Below are 20494 nucleotides of genomic sequence, written 5' to 3' on the forward strand. Positions count from 1 at the left end.
ACAGGAACATGGAACCTGGGACGTGTGGTTCTTAGCCCAGAAGATTTGCTACCACATCCAGCTGCCTCGTCCTCTCCAATCCCATCTTCAGGAGAGTGTCCTGAAATCAAAGCTATAAAGAGAATAACTGAAGTGAATACAGTGTTTTTAAAACATATGCTCACCAGTTTTTTAAAAAATTTTGCACAATTTTCTCTTCACCAGTCTGCTCTGGCATGCTTCTAATGATATTAGAATCACTTAGAAAATAAAACACAATCATTTCACAATTCAATAAATGGAAACGTTATCTTCAAATTAACAGTGGTTGTCTTCAAAAGATATTACACTAGCTGTGCTATCATTTCTCAGGGTAGATGGAAAATACCAAGAGCCATAGACCCTTCCCACATGAGATGCATCATATAAATCAGGACTTGATTTTATCACCAGCAGTTGATAAAATCAGACCTAGGGAAAGAATTAGGTCTGGGAACACATGCATGGTCTTAATATAGCAAACATTGAACTGATTGTTACAATATCAGAACAGCAAGAATAATTTGCAGTATTTTATCAATTAATTAAAAGTTCGTAAGTTCAAAACTTAATACAATGTGTTATTTATAGGCATTTCTATAAAAAAAGAAGTTCTAAGAGATTAAACTCATTTGAAAAAATTGCATATTATAAAATGATTTATTTTGCATCATAAATTTTGATTGTAAAACATTTCCATAGATGTTTTTCTATGTATTTTTCACAAAAGAAAAATATGAATGTGAAGTGGGTGGCTTGAACTGCACTTCACAAATAAGAATGCTGAAGCTCTGAATTGAAAAGGTACATCTAAGATATCAGGACAGGAAGGATCTCAGGCCAGGGCTCCTGATTCCACACCAGAGCTCTTTGCCTTGTCTCACAGCTTGCTCTTTAATGATTAATTGACCGGCCTTTCCTACCTCCAGTACTCATTTCTTAATTTCATTCCAGTTCAGGAAATAAAAATGAGAACTTTTAAAAACCAAAGACGTAGTAGTAGGGAATTTGCAAAACAGTTCTGCAACTGAGAAAATACCCATAGAAAGAAGAGAATCCTGGTAGTTTGGATTCAAGAGGCAGTGACATCCTGAAGCCAGTTCATATAAGCTTGAAAGAGTCTATTGTTAATTTGCAGCAATTTTGCTCTTTGTTAAATAGCCATTATTAAAAATCAAATTATATAAACTTATAATTGAACATTATGTTAAAAACAAAGGTAATATTCGACTTGTTGCTTCCTAGTTATTTTACTACAATTTACTATTATCTAAGCTTTTGATGTTATTTACATCTATGGTGGCTGTGTGGTAGAAATACTATGTCTCTTACCTGCTTTTCCCAGCTCTGCCTTGGTAGTTAAGAACCAACCATGATGGAAGTATTTAGACCATGAAAATCACAAATGCTACAATTATTGTTTTGTTCATTATCTGGGCTTAAAAAATAGAGAAAAATATTAATAATGCAGATTAAATTGAAAATTTTCTTGTGTCTGTAGCTGTTAGATTGTGAATGGCTCATAAAATGGAGAAAATATTTGTCTAGTATATGAAACCACTATCTGATTCAACAAAGAAATTGTTCATGTCAGTTAAAATTGAATGAAGTCTGACAAATGTCCTTGTTGTTTTACTTTAGACTCACTCTGTAATATAAAAGAAAATATCAACTAACATTTATGTCAGAACTCCACTTATTTGTCAATGACACAAGAGACTTCTTTTTGGAGTGGGATCATAATCGAGCACTGTACATAGTCTAACTTTGTGGCACTATTGTTGGGGATAGAATGGAAGGAGAAGCTGACAATAGATTTTATAAGAACCAAGTCATACCGAAGTCCTTGGTAGGGAATTTACAGTGATGGTTATTACATATTTATCATTATTTATAAATTGGGTGTTAGTGTTCTTAAAGTAGTACATTTTATATTAATTTTTTTTTTCCCCTTGGAGAACTAGTTGTTAAGTACTTAGCATACCACAGCATGGAGGGCATGCTTTGTTGGAAGATGAGCACTCTGCAGATGAAAGGGATACCAGAGAAATCTATGCTTGTTCCTTTGTAATTCTCTTTTTTGAACAAGAGCTCTAATTGTGTATAATGATGCCAGTTTTATGTAATAGACCTCTGTGACCTTTTCCTATATTGTACAGGGAGGGACTCTTTTCTACCTGTGAGGTGTCAAATGCCAGAATGTATTTTCATTGTAAAAAGTTACTAACTTCCATAGACAAATGGAAGACAAAAAAATAAGAACAAAAAAACCCTCTTAACAGTATCTTTTATTTCACTTTTCTACTACTCAGTACCATACAATGATGTTATCTTCTGGAACTAAGACCCTCAGCTCTGGTATTTTATCTTTGGTCCTATGGGGCTTCACTCCATTGATGTGACTTCTCCAGAATTAGTCATAATTTACCTGTCTTTCATTCTATCCCCCTGGGGTCCCATGTTATATTATGCTACTGTAGTGATAATCACCAAGGAATTTCTGCCATCCTCTCTCCAAGTAATATATGTTCACATTTACACATATTTGTTTTCTGGTCATGATTTAACCCCTATCGATAGCTCAAGGGTTGGGATTCTAAGCATGTGGCATAAGGGTAGTGGTGGAGAAAATTCAGTAAATAATTGTGGATTTATTGATAGGATGTCCTTATAGACTCCTTCAATTATATCTCTTCAATTATATCAATTATATAACTTCTGTACTGGAGACCAAATTAGTCATATGAATTTTGAATTAAAATTAATTTATATGAAATCCGAAATTGCAGGTTGGTCATATACTAGTTTTCTGGTAAAGCTATCTTGAGCTTTAGGGCTGGCTTGCTTCGTCATTCATATATGCCCCGTTGGCTTTTATTTGGGGTTTAACTTGTACTGTAGTTAATCATACTTAAGTTCCATTTGTAAAGGCCTTGATGAGACAGCAGAAATGTCAAAAGAGAAGAAGAAATCATGAGTTGCCATGGTCTTTTGACTTCCAGTTGAAGAGTGGAGGTTAGTTATAGGTCAAAGTGAATGAAGGGAAGTTCTGTTGTCACAAGAGGCTTGCTAGGGTAAAATAGGGGAATCTTACAGAGAATATATTATTCCTTATAAACCTTCTGTGGCTACAGTCTGATTTAAATAGGAACATCAGGGGGTTATATATGTTTAATACACGAAATAGTTGACTGAATATGAGCATCACAGAGAGAGAAGGGTGGGTGAAGGAAAATACTTTGTAATTAGGCAGGCTGGCTTCCAACCCTAGCTCTGCCCACTCAGAAAACTTAATCTCTCTCAATTTCAATTTTATTATTTGTAAAGCTAGAGATTATTTATAATGTACCCACTTCATTGGGCTGCTTTAAATATTAAATATGATAATAAACATAAAATTCTTAGCAAAATTTCCACTCACAGATGTTGATGGAAACATTTTGCAAGGAATATTTCCATGATGTAAAAACCTTATTGAGAAGGCAAGGTGGGGAAGTGTTTCCCTTTAGGAAACCTCTTATTTCATGGACTACATGATGACTTTCCCTGTTATTATTCTGAAATGGTGCTACTTCCTAAAAATATTTTAATAAACTACAAAGAGAGTTTGCTGCTTTAAAAGTGATTTGTCCAGTTTTTGAAGGATTGCTCAAATATGTGTAGTCTGTGCAAATTGTGAAGGTTAAGTTACATTGGGAATTCTTTTTTTGTTACAGATCATGAAGATCTAAGGACAGTGTGTCATACCATGGGGGAGGTTATGGACAACAGTAGCATGGTCTGCTGTCCTGGTGCTTTTAATTCCAAATCCAGCATAATGGTTTTCGTTTTATATACATGTTCTCTGTGAATTTAAACTTTTACCTGATTAAATTTTATTCATAGTAGTTTCTAGGTGTATTCTGTGGCGACTCCTGAAAGATGTCTCTCCCTTTTATTTGAAGTAATTTTTCTCTATTATCAACAGTTCACACAAACATCAATCTTTTTCAGAATTTCTATTTTAATCTCTCTTATATTAACAAACTGCAAATGAGAAGTGAGTGCAAAGACTAAGACTATTAGGCTTCACATACCTGGACAGGTGAATGCCCTCTACCTACTCCCGCCCCACTGGGACATTATTTCTGTAGTTTGCTCCTTGGAGTCTGAAGAGATCTGCTATTACAGAGGGTCACTGTGAGGTCCAAGTAGTTATGAAAAGGCTGCTTTTGGAGATTTATGAGGCACACTAGCATATTAAAATCTCTGAAGAGTCCTGCAGTAGAGCAAATTATTTGATCCATTGTTTTTCTCTTTTGTTGTGTAATACCTAAACCTAGTATCTTTGTGTTTGAAGAAATGTGTTTTAGGAAACTTTGCTCTGGATTATAATCCTTCAGTCAGGGGCAAGAAAAAAACCTGAAATCGCATTTAACAAAGTTCTTAGAATTGATTCAGAATGAGAAGAATTGGGTTTAGCTTTTATTGCTACCATTTTACAGCTAGATAACATTGGGCAAGTTATTTCATTACTCTAAACCTCAGATTCCTTTTCTGTAATAGCATAAAATACCCAATACATATCTCCATGTTTTCATAAATATTATATAAACTAGTATCAGTGAAAATGATATATAAAGCCAATGGCTGATATTTACTGACTCTAATACTTCTTTCATAGATTGATTGGGCCTTACTTAACATACGCATGTTAATGAGCTTAAATCTCCAGTGTCTCAGCCCATGATCAATTAGAATTAGAAAAAACAGCTAAAAGGTGGTGAGGCAGTTAGAGAATAGAGACAGTAAGAGCAGCGACCCCAGAACTGAAGAGCAGACTCGTTATATTGATACATGGCAAGTAGTCATTGGTTATAGTTCATCAAGAACTACTTAAATGATGATAGGAGGCTTCCATTTAAAAATGGACGGAGCATAATATTTTAGGGAAATACCACAAATGTTCCTTTAGATCAAGATATCTTTCTTATACATATTTGAACATCTGCCTTTTGTACTAAGGTCAGGACATAGTGAGATCTCTAAATTTCTGCTTAATATTTTCAATGTTAGTTGACTGGTACTTTATTTAGAGTAAATTTTTTCTTTAAAAATTCTAGATTAACAGTGTTGTACTCTTCTTTGAAAAAATAATACTGTCAAATTAAAATCTGTTTTTTAAATAAGACTTTATTTCTTTATTTGAGAGAGACAGAGAGAGAGAGAGAGAGAGAGAGAAATAGCAAGACAGAGCATAAACAGGGGGAGGGGCAAAGGGAAAGGGAGAGGCAGACTTCCTGGTAGAACAGGGAACCCAATAGATTCCAGGACCCTGGGATCATGACCTGAGCTGAAGGTAGACGCTTAACTGACTGAGCCACCCAGGCACCCCTAATATCTAATTTTATATAGGTTATAAGTAGAATATAATATATAACATACATATTTATTAACAATGAAAGTATAAGATTTATATTTATTTAAATGGAATATATTTGTGATATCTTATTGAGAGAAAAGAGCAGTCTCTCAAATTATATAAAGACATATGTATGTAAAAATATATACACAAATAAAAAGAATTGGCCAAAAACTTAGTGTTGGTTTTGTCTAGATAGTGAAATTATGGTTAGTTCTTATCTGATTATATTTGCTTATCTTTATGTTCCAGTTTTTCTGCCATCCATGTATAATCCAGTGTGGAGCACTTCTTACCAACATAACTAAAAATAAAATCTTTACACTTATATTTTTGATTATCTTAGACCATTTGGGCTCCAGTAAAAAAGATACTATGGACTGGATAGCTTATTAGCAACAGAAGTGTATTTCTCACTGTTCTGAATGCTAATAAGTCCAAGGTCAAGGGATTGACAGATTCCAGGTCTGTGGGGGCCCACCCTCTGTTTTATAGATGGCACCTTCTCACTGTCTCCTCACATGGTGGATGAGGGATGAGTTAGAGATCTCTGTGGGGTCTCTTTTAAAGAACACTAATCCCTAAGGGTCCCTGGGTGGCTCACTCAGTTTTTTGGTTGCTCACAGGCTTTTCAGGCCCTCTGCCTGCTCACCTCCCTGATTATCATAGTTTCTGAGGAGACAGAGGACTGCTTCTCTTCCAGTCAATCAAATTCTTAACCCAAACTGGATTTTTTAAAATATGAAACATATATATCAATGAAAATCTGAAACCCATAACCTTAACAGCCCATGGACTCTCCAAAAAGTTTATAACTCCTTTTTTAGATAGTTAAGCAAAATAAATAAAATGAAAGTGAGTCAGAAGGACCTTGTAAAAACTGAACAGTTTTGTAGATTGTCTTTCAGCTGGGGTCTCTAAGCAAACATGGCTCTAAGCTTTTTAATGATTATTCAGTATTGATGCCATGCCATTAGTGACATAGAAGGGATAGGAAAAAATGTCCTTAGTATACTGTCTCTTACAGATGTTAAAAGGTACCAAGAAGGACTCCTCAAGCATTACCTGGGAGATACAACCTTGAAAGCCTAACCTGTGAATGTAATCCATCTGGGATAGTACTTACCTCCAGGTAAGAGAGAAATGACATAGCCAATAATACACACAGTTCTTGAGAAATTTTATTATTCGCCTTTATTTAAACTTTCTTTTGTCAGAGACAACAAGATCACAGGCTAAAAGTTACTTTCATAGCTCTTCCATAGCACTGTGCTATTGGTCATTGTGTTTATAGTTAATGAAGAGGAGGGTGAGGAAGACTCTTGAATTAACATCATGTCAGATTATTAATTCCTTTAAAGCTCTTGTGACTTTTTGCCCTTAAAAAATTAATGAGTTATTCATGTTTCAGTGGCATGAAGCAATAAGGCTAGTCGGCTAGTTATTGGTCACATGTGGAAGGATGACTATTCACTGAAAGCCGTGTATTTCAAAAGCTAGGTAGTTTCCAAATGTATGCAAATTATATGATTGAATAGTTTTAAAATAGATCTATTGATGCCTTTTTATTGATTATCAAAGCGGGATAGTCTTAGGCTTCTATGCAGAGGTTTTTATTTCTCTTATTCTCTTTTATTTGTGTTTTGCTGATTAGCCAGATAAACTTGGATTTGTAGCAGTAATCTTGACCAGAGATGGCCAAAAGGATGCATAGTCCATATAGATTCTCCTTTTATTCCTTTCCCTAGCTCACTTGCTTTGCTTTTCTGGTGCTTTTGTTGTAAGCTCCTTTTTTTTTTTTTCCTTGTTTTTTATTAATTTTTGTTCTCTGACCCCCTACTCACTTTCCTTTTATTTTCTCAAGTGTTTCTTCTATGTCTTCTTACTCTCGCCATTGCTTTATGCCATCATGGTTCTCGTCTTCCCCCCTTGTCAGCCTCAAATTCATGTTTGTTCACCATCTCCTCCTGGCAGTGCCTGTTAGTTCCCCCTTCTCTCTCATTATTGTTTCTTTTTGGTTCATTCTCTCTCTGCCGTTTGACCCCCAAGGAGCTCCTGCTGCACTTTCATCTGTGTGCAAACTGAGACTCATTTAGATTTGTCTGGGATTGGCAGAAGAGGAGAATCTTATCTAGGGCAGGGGACATGGCAGCGAGTGTCTCTTATGTCCTGCTTAGCTGAGATCTCGCATCTTGACAGAATCAGAAATCAGTCAGTGTTTAGGAGAGGTGGATTTCAATTGCAGGGTAAGGGCACTGTGTGTGGCCTGCCATGCTGGATGCCAGGAAATGGACACGGAGTACATCTCTAGGTCCTGGGCTGATTGGTGTGTTTCAGTGCTGAACACTTCCATGCTGATTATACCAGGGCAGACTTGGAGTCCCTGGCCACTCCATCATTCAGCTTATGCCCTATATTCCTTCCAAATGAATTTACACAACTTGCTGCCTTAATCTCCCCCCTCTTGAAAACTCCTCTGAAACTCCAGTCACTGCTTTTGCAAACCTCTACTCCTTAGCACTCCTTTCTTGCCGCTGAATAAAAGCCTGTTCCAACTTTTCTTCTTTTTCTCACTCATACTTTACCTTATATTTATTGATGTTTTCTCCCAAAGTGTCCTCACTTTTTGAGAGACTCAGTCTAGCTTCTAGAAGGATTTACCTCAGTTGAACAGCCCCATCCATAATCCCCAAATTTTCTGTGCCCTTGGTAAAGCTCAGCTTTATTTTATGCTTTCCCTACATATTAATTTTAATCTCATCTTCCCTTCTCTCTAATATTATCAGCTCTATGCATAAGCTTTATACCCACCTTGTCTATGTCTAGTAAACATTAATTTTTAAGGAGGATGTAATTTTGCTCTAAAATTTTTATGATTAAAGCAGTCTTAGTGATTCTACTGATGTGTATAAATAAAAGTACTACAAAAGGCAGTTCTTAGAAGAATTTTATAATATTATATTACATTTTTAAGGAGTAAGTAGTTTCATCCATGCACTTTTCCCACAAAAAGTACAAGGACAAAATGCATTCTTTGGTTGTTAGGGTCTCTATCCCAAGTCTTGAAGTTCAGTTCTCCTCTTAAGTGCTTTAAGTGAATATGGTCTGTTGGTAGAACATACAATAGTCCCTGTGGTTTGGACCATTCACCTCTTTCTAGGAGATGTCAAGGGCTCTTTTATATTTTTAAATGCATTTTGTTTTTGTGCCTATTGTATAATTTCCCAGATTGGTTTTTGGGCACTATTTTTAAAGTCAAAATCAACTGGCTACTTCAGGTACTCTAATGAGTAGTTGCTAGGAGAAACTGATGCATTGTACCCTTAATAGACATTTAAGCAGACATGTTTCCTATAATACCCGTGTTCTTTTCAGAGAGCGTGTTCGAGCAACCACTGCTGAGTGGGCAGCCACCCATGTGATATACACTTCAAACCGGCCACAGCTTGAAATCAGTGGTCTGTGTGACCAATCAGGTTTTTTCTCTTAGAAATCTGGAGTTGGGACTCTCCGTAGTTAGCATTTAAATTTACAAAGGATGTTAAGCCAGAACAGGGAGTAGCAGTCTTTGACCGACTTGTAAATGGGTTGATAAATCTGGACAACACAGAGGGAAGGTAATAGAGACATGAAGACAGAAGCAGAAAAAAGAGTTGGTGGTATAGGAGACAGAGACCAAAAGCAGGCAGTGACAGACACAGAGAGACAGACACACATATACGGAAATAGAGGCAGAAACATCTGTCATTTAGGGGGAGAGACAAGAAAAGAGAGAGGGAAGCAGAGAGAGATACACCCACATGGAATAGCTATTCCAGATCCTGTTCTCCAATTCCTGATCCCACCCTCACCATGAGGACAGAGGTGGAGCCTCTAGTGCTGAAGTGGGTTGAGTTGGTTCTATTCCTTGTAACCAAAAGATTCCAGCATAAGTAGAGCCTATCTCTAGTCTATGCATGTGTAATTCAGAATACCTCGCCTCATGACAGTTCTATGTTCCTCCTGTGAATTAAGGGTTCATGAGTTCTGTCTCTGTATTTACTTAGTTGCCAAGTTCATTAGTGGTCATTATCAATAGAAAATCCACAATGAGGACTTTTTTACTGAATGATATCAAAGCATTGCTGCCAACTTTATAATTTGGAGTGCTTTATTTAATTCATTGGTTAATCAAAATAATTACATCAGTGTTTAAAAATAAGTAACACTAATAATGCCAAAGACTCAAATGATGGCCTGTCATGTTCTAAATGACCTGTGTAAAACATATGTTTTCCTTGAAAACTTTACTGACTCATTTTATATTAAAAAATATAAACTGAATAAACAAATAATTATGTGTCATATTGTCACATTAATGTTCTAAATTACAACTTGATTGGCTTTGTAGTTTTGCTATCTTTTAACTTATAAAATTATTTAGATATTTTAGCCCTGTAAGAATATAAACATAAGAACTTTATACCTGGGGCACCTGGGTGGCTCAGTGGGCTAAAGCCTCTGCCTTTGGCTCAGGTCATGATCCCAGGGTCCTGGGATCGAGCCCCGCATGGGGCTCTCTGCTCAGTGGGGAGCCTGCTTCCCTTCCTCTCTCTCCGCCTGCCTCTCTGCCTACTTGTGATCTCTGTTTGTCAAATAAATAAATAAAATCTAAAAAAAAAAGAACTTTATACCTATTTTTATGTAAGTACACATATAGATAATATTAGGTAAATAATATTGAGTTGTCTAATTTTTTTTCCCTTCAAAGAAGTTCCATGCATGGTTTCAGTTTGAGAAACTTTTAATTAGGTGGTAGTTTTTAAAATGGGAGTTTGTTTAAATTCACTTTTACTTTGTCAGTTCTCTGGGTAACATTCCTAAAGTTATCCAGTTGTACTTAATATTTACTTATCCTGCAATGGGCTTCCTTAAGGGTTAAATACATTTATTTTGGACAGTTTAGGGGAATTTGTCCCACTCACTGCCCTCCTCCCTGTTGCCTCTTTCTGCATTTTCTTTAGTAGATTCAGTCTTTTCTCTGAAAACCGAGAAGTAGGTGGTTAGTTCTCCTGCTTTCAACACTGTATCAGGGAGGCCAAGCCTGCAGTGTGAAGATAGGAAGTTAAGTAATTTCCGTTTATGGTTAGTCTGCCTGTGGTGGCTGGTCAGTCCCCCTAGAGAAATTGCCCTATGGTTCATAGGGGTACCCAGTGCAAATAACCTATCTCAGCTACAGGTAAAGCAAGTTGCTATTAGACCAAAGCATCATTTCTGTATTTGCAGTTCAGCATGCCTCTGTGACTTCACAGAAAAAGGATGCAAGCAGTATAAGTAACATGAGAAATCATCACAGAGAATTTAGAAAGAGCGACAAGCAGTACTCTCCCTTAACATCCTTCCCAAGTCCCCATATAAATTTTAACTTAGAAATAAAGAGACACATATTTTGAGGTGGCCTAAAAATAGGCCCACTTCCCTATGGGTCCTAGGAAAGTTCACCTTCACAGCTTGTCCCTGGGTCAGTATAGTTCTCTAGAGACACAGAACAGAACCACCAGTTAGTATATGTGTATATGTATGTGACTGTGGACTGGCAAGTCGGAAATCTGAAAGGCAGGCGGCAGGCTGGAAACTGTCAGGAGGAACTGATAACTGTTGTAGTCTCGAGGCAGAGTTTCTTCTTCAGGGACATCTCAGTTTTGCTCTAAGTCCTTTCCACTGATTGAGTGAGGTCCTCCCACATAATCAAGGATAATTTTCTTTACTTAAAGTCAGCTAATTGTAGTTGTTCATTTGATCTAAAAAACACCTCCCCAGGAACCCCTAAATTGTGTTTGTTTGGATACCTGAGTACTGAAGCCTAGCCAAGCTGACAGGAAAAAACTAACCATCGGAGTCCCTAAATCTTATCAGAATCGTAGACATGCTGACTGGCAGGACCCCAGATTTCCTCTTCTGAAATGCCCACAGAATCCCCAAGAGGGGAATATCTGATTCACATTTATTTAACCTGCTATACCCAGCTGTTCTCATCTCTTGGTGGCTCATAGCCTCCATGCCACAGCTGTTTTCAAGTATCTTATGCTTTAATGAAATTCCTGACCCTCTGCTCAGGCTGTCCTTCCAGTGGTGCTGTGGCCTTGATCTTTGGGACCTCCCTTCCGTACAGCCCATTCTGTATTCTCCTACTTCTGCCACTGCTTTGGCTGGTTGGATGCTTTACCCAGTAGGGGTAACTCTAACCTCTATTCTCATAGAATTGAACCCTTCATAGCCACCTTTATTGAATTTCTGAAGATTACCATGAAAATTTATAATGGGAGTAATAGCCACTCTGGTGAATCTGTTGGACTGCCCCCATATCCCTTCTTGTTCTTATTCAGTAGCAACAACACAATCCCCCTTGGCAACTGGGATAGATTACCGTAACTATATTACATGTTCCATCTCTACATGTCAAGTCAGTGGCATAAGAGTCCTTAAGTAATAGGAAGAATTGACTTTCAATATAATAGAATTGTGATTCCATTTCCAGTTGGAAGCATCATTCTCTGAGGAGCTTGTAATTTCAATTTTATGGAACCCAATGGTATAAAATAGGAAAAAAAAATTCTTAACACAGAGATTTCAGGTTTTGTATTGAAGGACTACTCCCACTTCCATCCTTTGCTTCCTAGACCTGAGCATGGAGTAGAATGGGGGGACAGTATCATATATTGGTCACTGGTTTACAGGACCATAATGCCACCATCCTCAGCTGATGTCAGAGCTGAGCCTTCATTGCACCATCTGCTTTTAGATGATGGCACATGTGGTAAGGCCAGTGAATTCCATAAACATAAGCCCATTACTGCTTTCCTTTCTTTTTAAAGTAAGTTGCTTGGTTGAGGGTGATGTTTTGTGGTATGTCAGTGAAAAAGGCAGAGATGAGAGTATATATAGATTCCTACATTCACAATAACAAAGTGCTACCAACCGGGTAGCTTAAAACAACAAAACTTCATTCTTGCACAGTCCTGGAGGCCAGAAATCTGAATTCCAAATATCAGTAGGGCCACAGTCCCTCCAGGATCTAAGGGACAATCAGTTTCATGCTGTTCCATGAAAAGGAGGTATATGCAAAATGGTCTCCAAGGCTGATGGATCTCTTAAGACTGACAGAAATGACTAACCAGTACAACTTGATGAGAAAAGGTTTAAGGGGACCTGTGGACAGAGCTGTCTCTGGTGCCAGCAAGACCAGTAGATCTCCATAGCCCCACCTCCCGTAAGACCGCTTTTATAGTCCCAGAGCTGGGTAATACGTGCTTGGGACCACCCCTGGGAGGCCACTGCAGGCAGACCACCTGGGAGGAAATGTTTGAGAATGAGTCATATCTCCAGAATAGATCAAAGGTGTTAGTCCCCAAGGGTGTATTTAAAGGTGTGTTTAAAAAATATGGGAGTGCAGGGGTGCCTGGGTGGCTCAATAAGTTAAGCATCTGCCTTCAGCTGAGGTCATGATCCCAGGGCCCTGGGATAGGGCCCCGTATTGGGCTCCTTGCTCAGAACAGAGTCTGCTTCTTCCTCTCCCTCTCCCTCTGCTTGTGCTTTCTCTATCTTTGTCTCTCTCAAATAAAAGAAATCTTTTTAAAAAAAATGTGGGAGTGACAGGCTACGCTCAGGAAGGCTTCAGGTCACAGAAGTGTCCTTGTGGCAGATTTGTCCAAGATGGCATTAGTCTATTTCATACACATGCTCTTAGCTTCTGGTATTTCAGGAAATTCTTGGCATTTCTTAACTACTAGCTTATCTCTGCCTCTGTTGTCATATGACACTCCCCACTGTGTTCTCATATCCTTTTCTTATAAGGATATCAATCATTTTGGATTAAGAGCCTGCCCTATTCCAGTACAACTTTATCTTTACTGATTACAACTTTGATGTTCCTTTTTCTAAATAAGGTTATATTCTGAGGTACTGGGTTTAAGATTTCAACGTATGTTTTTAGGGGACACAATTCAACTTACGAAGGTTGCTAGAAAAAACATTGTGGACTGGAAGGCCAGCCCGTATCTAGGATGGGTATTTAGGTTCCTGAGGATGAAATATTTCCTCCATTTCCAAATAAAAAGGATCCAGTGTAAACAACATTCCATCGCGGAGCTGGCTGGTCCTCTTGGAGAAAAGTTACCATATCAGAGTTAATCACTGGCCTCTATAGTTGATAGGTTGGGCATCTAGCAATTATAATAGCCAAATTAGCCTTGAGAAGAGAAAGTCTTGTTACTGAACCCTATGTATAACCTCCAACCCTGCCCCTATGGCCATTTTGAAAACACTGGATTGGCTGGATAAAGAAGCTAAATGGTATCTTCAGTACGAATCACCTGATTATTAGAAGACTCCTCTGCAATAGAAGCCCTCTTGGTGGGCTTTAAATAGGATATGAATATCCTAATATTTTGTGACAATTCCAAGAAATTTATCCACATACCTCTTCCCCAGAACTCCTCGTCACCAGTCCTCTAATATTGTTTTTAAAGTTTCTGATGGAATAAGCTTCTCAGTTTCTCCCAAGAGTCATTATGGATCCATATTGTAGAACATCTCTCTTTCCACACAAAGTAGAAAACCGTATATGCTACCTTAAAATCTGCCCCCGGGAATATTTTCCTTTAGGACTGTCTTTCAGACTGCCACAGATGGGGCAGATGGTCACTTCTGGGTGGGGTCAACAGCCATCAAGCAGCAGATAATTTTTCCTCTTTGGCTAATAGTTATAGATCACTGCCCATGAGGCCACAGGTATGGTTTAAGGAACACTTGACACAGCAGTAGGGATAGGTACTTTGAAGTCTGATTCTGTTCAGAGGGGTGATTTGAGGTTTTTGGACCTGTCCAGGCTTTTTCAGGTATATCCCATTGCCACTTAATTATTCAGTGCTGCTGCATACATCTACTTTTAGGATTTAGTTGACCAAATAATACCCAATTTATGACAAGCAGCTCAGGTCATATAGTCCCCTGGCTGCTGCACTCAGGTGTTACTTGGTTGTATCACAGTCAGGTAGCAACCAGAAATAACTTTATAAATGGAAAATAGTAGTTTGTAGAAGAGAGTTTGGATTTGCCCCAGAATATTATGGTCTGTGCTATGTTTTTCCTATTGTGGCACACTGGAGGCTCCAAAGGACATTTCTATTTTTAAAAAAGTTCAAGTAACATTTAGATGTTCCTAGCTTACCAAGCCCAAGAGGTAGAGAAGCTTGCGTCACAACTTGGGAACTATTGCTAACTCTTTTTTTCCTCTGGGCAACAATTAAAATTGCTATCCTTGAGTATTAGTAAGAAGATGGGTTACAGTAGTGTTCCCAAATGCTGTAGTATGTTTCCTCTAAAATACAAATACTTATGCTAAATTTGGTGCCTCTCTCTTCAAAGTAGGAAATTCAAGGTGCAGTTAACTGTTGCTAACTTGAGAAGGGATACCTACACATGCTCTACACCAAAGGGATTACTAGTGGTAGTATCCCAAAGCTTTTTGAGGTTTATCTCCTACTCAGTAGCACACATGATTTTACTTAGATATCTAGGTGCTTGTGACCTTCTGTTTAAGAGGTCCAGTTTGCATAAAGTCTTCAAACGTAACAGATAGAGTGATGTTTTCTGGGATTTCAACATGGTAAAGACTCTTTTAGACTATATTATGACAGAGACCAGGAGAGTTGACATAGTCCTAAGGTAAGACACTGAAGGTATAATTCTAATCCTACTATTTAGATAAAGATGAACTCTTCCTCATTGTCTTTACAAATTCAGGTGGAGGAGAAAACCCCACAACAAATAAAAGCATTTCTTAGATCAGTAACTATACTCTAGGAGCCAGCAGTTGTGTTGATTTGCTTTAGCAAGTGAACCACATCTGGATCAGCAGCTGTGGCTGGTGGCACCAGTAATTCAGGGTCATTTGAAAGCATCCATTTGGCTTTTGTACCAGACAAACTGGAACATTAAAAGAAGATTGGGAAGGAATTACCATCCCTGCCTGCTTCTTTCAATGTTTGATAGTAGCACAAATTTCTGCAGTTTTTCCAAGGTTATTGCTTTCTTCCTCCTCTTTGACAGGGGAGATTCCAACAGTCTTACTTGGTTCTTCCCACCATAATAACATTTACTTCATGGGTCAGAGAACCAATGTATGGATGGTTCCAGTTCTTAAGTATAATTATTCCACTTATGCAATCAGGAACATGGGAAATAACCACCGGAAGCCCACTGACCACTGAAGGTGGATATGGGCCAGATTCCATTTATTTCTTAAATTTGTGCCCACACTGATTAGTGCTAAATTATGGCCAGTAAGTAATAACTCCTATATGGTATGGTTATTCTTTTTCCCAGCTCACTTTGACCCTGTTAAATGGCTACGGATCTGCTGGAGGAAGGTGTGGAGGAGGATTTACAGTGTATTTTTGTGACCACATTTCAGTAATTCCCTAAAAAAACTAGCCTCCATCTCAAAAGGCTCTGGGTTTTAGAATGGGGTGAAAGGCCACTAATTCCCACTATAGTACTTTAGTCTGGGTATTACTTACTAAAGAAAGAATTGGTCTGACAATGTAGACTAACCCATATTTTAGAAGGTTGACAATCTATTTCATTCCTAAGATTCTCACAAAAAAATGAGTCATAACCATATATTCATGTGGGTCAAAACATTTGTATTGCCATTCTGCCTCTGTGATTTATTGTGATCCTTGCACCAACTTCATCCCCGTAACTGAGCACTGCCCCCCTGCCTCAGCCACACCAAGTCCGCATCATTCTCACTGAGATTAGAAGTCCAGTCCAAATCTTCTGTAGCATTTCTGGCCTATGGAAGGCAGTCACAACAGAAACTTTTGGGAATACTGGTGCTCACTACCAAAGTAGTCTTAAAGCTTTGGAGAGGAAGTGTCCTTTTGTCTCTCCTGTAGGTATGGCAGGGTGTGGCTGAAGAGGTCACAAATAATAGGTCCACTCCAGCAACCCCACTTTCTTAAGCTTTTGGTTTCTTTCCTTTTAGTTACGGAGAAATCCCAGCATCTCAGTCTCATTTGTGCAGGTCACTGTTGAGCCCAGGCTTCAAGCAAACTATTAGAGCTCATTTCGGATGTTTCAGCCAACATAATATATATTTAGAATCTTAGATAAACTTTTCTGTATTGATAAGATCTTTTTGCACCAACCTCATATTTTTATCTCCTTGATTTAACCCCTTAAGAATCTATTTCTAAACATGCTTCTTCTCACTCCCATTTCCTGACTATAGAAGTTGTCAGGGTCCCATCTTCCTTTTTGGTGCAAAAGCTAGCTCATCCTTGAGAGTACTTTGCAATTCTCCCTCTAGCCATGGAAGTGATGAATGATGGTGGGAGTTAGCCTTGAGGAGAATGGGAATGTCCTTGTTAGGCAAGTGCTCCAGATGAAGTCTTTGAAAATAGTTCTCTCAGATAAACTGGAGGGATTGCTTTAGCCAGCAAGGAAGATTCACGGGTCTTTGAAATTTCAAGTTGAGGACCTCATGTGAAGTTTTAGGATTCTACTTTTTCAACCAGTGACTTATTGTAACAAGTCTCATAGATTATAGTTAGAACTGTAGTTACAAAGGCATGGGACCCTGAGACTTAAAAAGGGCTGCTAACCTTAATTTTAACATGAACTTTCAAAGCACACTGAATATATGTATTTAATCAATAGATCAACTCTGCAACCTATACTCTCGGGTTATGGTTATGATCATTAATTATGTCTGTTTTACATATACATAAGAGATATGTATATAAAACTTATTAGAAACCTTTTGGTTTTCTATCATGACTTGAGTTAAAAGTTCAGGGCACTAGGCTTTTATTTTATTTTTGTAAGCTCTCTACTAGAGTGAGAAGCAGCCCATAATCTTTATCACCGTAATAGGCAAATGATGCAGACACTTAAAAGTTCTCTCAAAAGTTTGTCCTCTACTAGTTACCCATGTTCTCCTCCGACCTGAGTAGGGAAGTCATCTTTATGTTACAAAATAATGCATGTGGAATCAATACTAGAATTTCAACCTCAGGGTCTCTTTCTTGAGGCCACTCCTGAAACCAGTTACTGTTATCAGTCAGGGGCCCAACAAGAAACAGAAGGCACATTGATGGAATTCTGAGAATTTAATGAAAGTACTTGTTGGAGATGTGTGGGACTCAGTAACATAACAAACAAGAGAACTTGAGGCACCTCCAAGTTGCAATATTGGAAGGTGTTACCATCTCTAAACTTGAGGGTAAGAATAGCTCACCAAAGCTCTGTGACAGTCAAAACAGTGGAGGAGGGGCCACTTGGCAGAAACTGTGGTCAGAGGGAGTCACAGCCACTCTTAGAATCCTAGCATTGAAGCAAAGCAGGAATGAGCCAAGAACAATATTCACCTCTTTCTCTTTTTCCTTTTTCTGATTTCCTATGTGTTTCCCATAGCCCAGACAATGCAGTTTGCAGGAGCCAGCATTTCTGGCTTACAACAAATACAATGGAGAGTGGATCCAGGTCAGGAGAGAATGGGCTATAATTATGGTGGTGGTGGTAGTGGTCGGTGCAGCAGGCGGTGGTGAAGGCACTGGTAGGTGTAGTCTGTGCAGTAGGAGTAAGTTCAAGGAGAGCCTCCTACTGTATTCAGAAATACTTTTCCCTTTTAGTATTGCTTCTGGTAGGGATTATTTATTTTTTAGGCTCATTGAGTCACTGTAACAATCCCTTTCATATCACATCCTATCCCAGTATGTCAAAATTCTTTCCTATGGGCCTCCATGGTCACCAGACAAATCAAGAACAATGGCTACAAACTTTAAATGCCCTGAAGAATTTTCAGACAGCTAAGGTGATTGTATATGGTTGTAGCATATGAGAGCCTCCAGAGAGATCATTGCCTAGTACATCTGAACTTCAGCCAAGATAACCTGTTAAGAGTAGTGAAGTTAAAGAAAATTAAGGTGAGCATTACTTGGAAGCAAAATTAATTTATAATGTGATGTGGCAGCAGAAAAGCTGAGTGCTTTTTGAAGAACTATATAAAGAATAATCACAGTCCTGAGTATTTCATCGCACACAATTCAGTTACAATGCTTCAGACATCACATCTGATTTTGAATGTCTGTGTTACAATAAGTTGCAGACGTTTGGAGGAAGAAATGGTAGTAGAAAGAAAAAATGTGCCACTAAATCAAAGAAAAAAGCCTTACTAGCCAAAAATATCTACCACTTTGCTACCACCCCTACCCTCACCCCCTCACCCCCATCCCAGTCCCTGCTGACCTCCAGCCAAGAACCAAAGTGAAATAGATTAATTGGCTTGGTTCCATAACTGGTAAAGAAATTTTTACTACCCAAATAATCATTAAGAGTATAATATGTGTAAGACACATATTAAATGATGCAGTAGAAGCTATAGGGAAAATATGCCTTGGACATGAAAAAAATGACTGTAAGTGAGCACTCTTGTATCAGTAACATAATCTTTTTCTGAGAAAGAAAATCAGTAATACATAGATGCGTGGAGGGGATGTTGATTGTCTTTTCAAGAATAACTTGTTTATTCATAGCTGTGCATCCCTTTCAATGATGCGTCCTTTAACTCTGAAGGTGAAAAATTCAAACTGGGGGTAGATATGAAAATGAGGAAACAGGAATCTTTACTCTCTTTCCATTCCCATAAGTAGAACAAATTTAGCTGTATTTTGCTACAGGCAAGTATGCCAAACTTGAATAACCTTTACATTGATTGCTGTAGACATTCAGGTAAGATTGTGAAGCTTTTTCTGTGGTGTTGCAGTTTTACATGGTGTAGGTTTTTGGTCATTGTGTCAGTCTACATTGCTTGCCTCAGACTATCTCTATTTGAGCTGCTCCTTTTAATAAAACAGTGCCTTTTACTTGGGTCCCTCGGTTTGTCTTTGCCCTGCTATGGGGGAGGGCATGCCACCTTTGAAGCCAGTTGTCCAGGGGTTGAGTCTTGCTTCTTCTGCTTCCTAGCTATGTAGCTATCATAGCTCCTATGAGCCTCAGTTTTCTTTTCTGTAATATGGGATTATTAATGCCTGTAGTAATGTTCTGAAGATTCGGGGAGATAATATGTATAAGGCATCAAACATAGCTGGCATACAGTGGGGATTCAATACATGAAAGCTTCTGCAATTCATCATCATTTTCTTATTTCTCAATTAAGGAATCAATATGCCTTTCTTGAGAAGTAGAGTGGTGGTACTTCTAGGAGAGAGAATGTTGGCAGGGCAGGAAGTTTTCTCTGTTGCCAGAGTCAGACACCATTTAACTAAAGTAGCTTCTCCATTTCTACTTCTCAGAATAGACTGATTCAGCACCCCCTGGAGACCTTAACTTCTTCCCTAATAAATGAAAAGTTTGAATCTGAAGTCAGGTAACATTTTGCCTTAAAGCATTGTCTTAAATAGATTTTTTCTTTCCTGCTTAAAAGGAAGTCAGGAAAGATTTATTATAAATGCTCTCAGGAGACCTCTGCCAAAATGCTTCCCCTTAAAGAGGTAGTCACAAAAATGAGCACTGAATGCTGCCTTAGAGATTTGTAAAGTAGCAGAAAAACCACTTTCCACGTGTTTATTGGTGAATTTCAGCTGAGTCTGACTAAGGCTAAAAATTAACCTCAAATTTCACATTTGATTAAATTAATATCCACATATGAAAATACAGATAATAATTTTTTTTTTTTAGAAAGGTACCAGTTACTAAAAAGAGATATGATAAACTGGTAAGGGAGCCAGATTATATTAGGTGGCTTTATAGTTCTATCTTTAAGGCCAGTATCTCTTTAAAAGATTATTTCATGGGGCATATGGGTGGCTCAGTGGGTTAAGCCTCTGCCTTCGCCTCAGGTCATGATCTCAGGGTCCTGGGATCGAGCCCCACATCGGGCTCTCTGCTCAGCGGGGAGCCTGCTTCCCCCTCTCTCTCTGCCTGCCTCTTTGCCTACTTGTGATCTCTCTCTCTCTCTCTGTCAAATAAATAAAAAAAAAAAGATTATTTCACCGATATTAGTTGATATATTTATATTACATTTGATTC

The 20494-nt window shown here is 38.2% G+C and overlaps 1 non-coding gene across 1 annotated transcript; it reads right to left on the reverse strand.

Moving 5' to 3' along the window:
• Positions 1–420: 420 nt before the first annotated feature.
• LOC116870626 lies at positions 421–548 on the reverse strand. Its single transcript, XR_004383271.1, has one exon. It is a non-coding gene; the product is annotated as a small nucleolar RNA SNORA72 (small nucleolar RNA).
• Positions 549–20494: the final 19946 nt, after the last annotated feature.

The sequence above is a fragment of the Lontra canadensis genome, unplaced genomic scaffold (assembly GCF_010015895.1).
Source record: "Lontra canadensis isolate GAN:19392208 unplaced genomic scaffold, GSC_riverotter_1.0 scaffold23, whole genome shotgun sequence".
Classification (NCBI taxonomy): Eukaryota; Metazoa; Chordata; class Mammalia; order Carnivora; family Mustelidae; genus Lontra; species Lontra canadensis.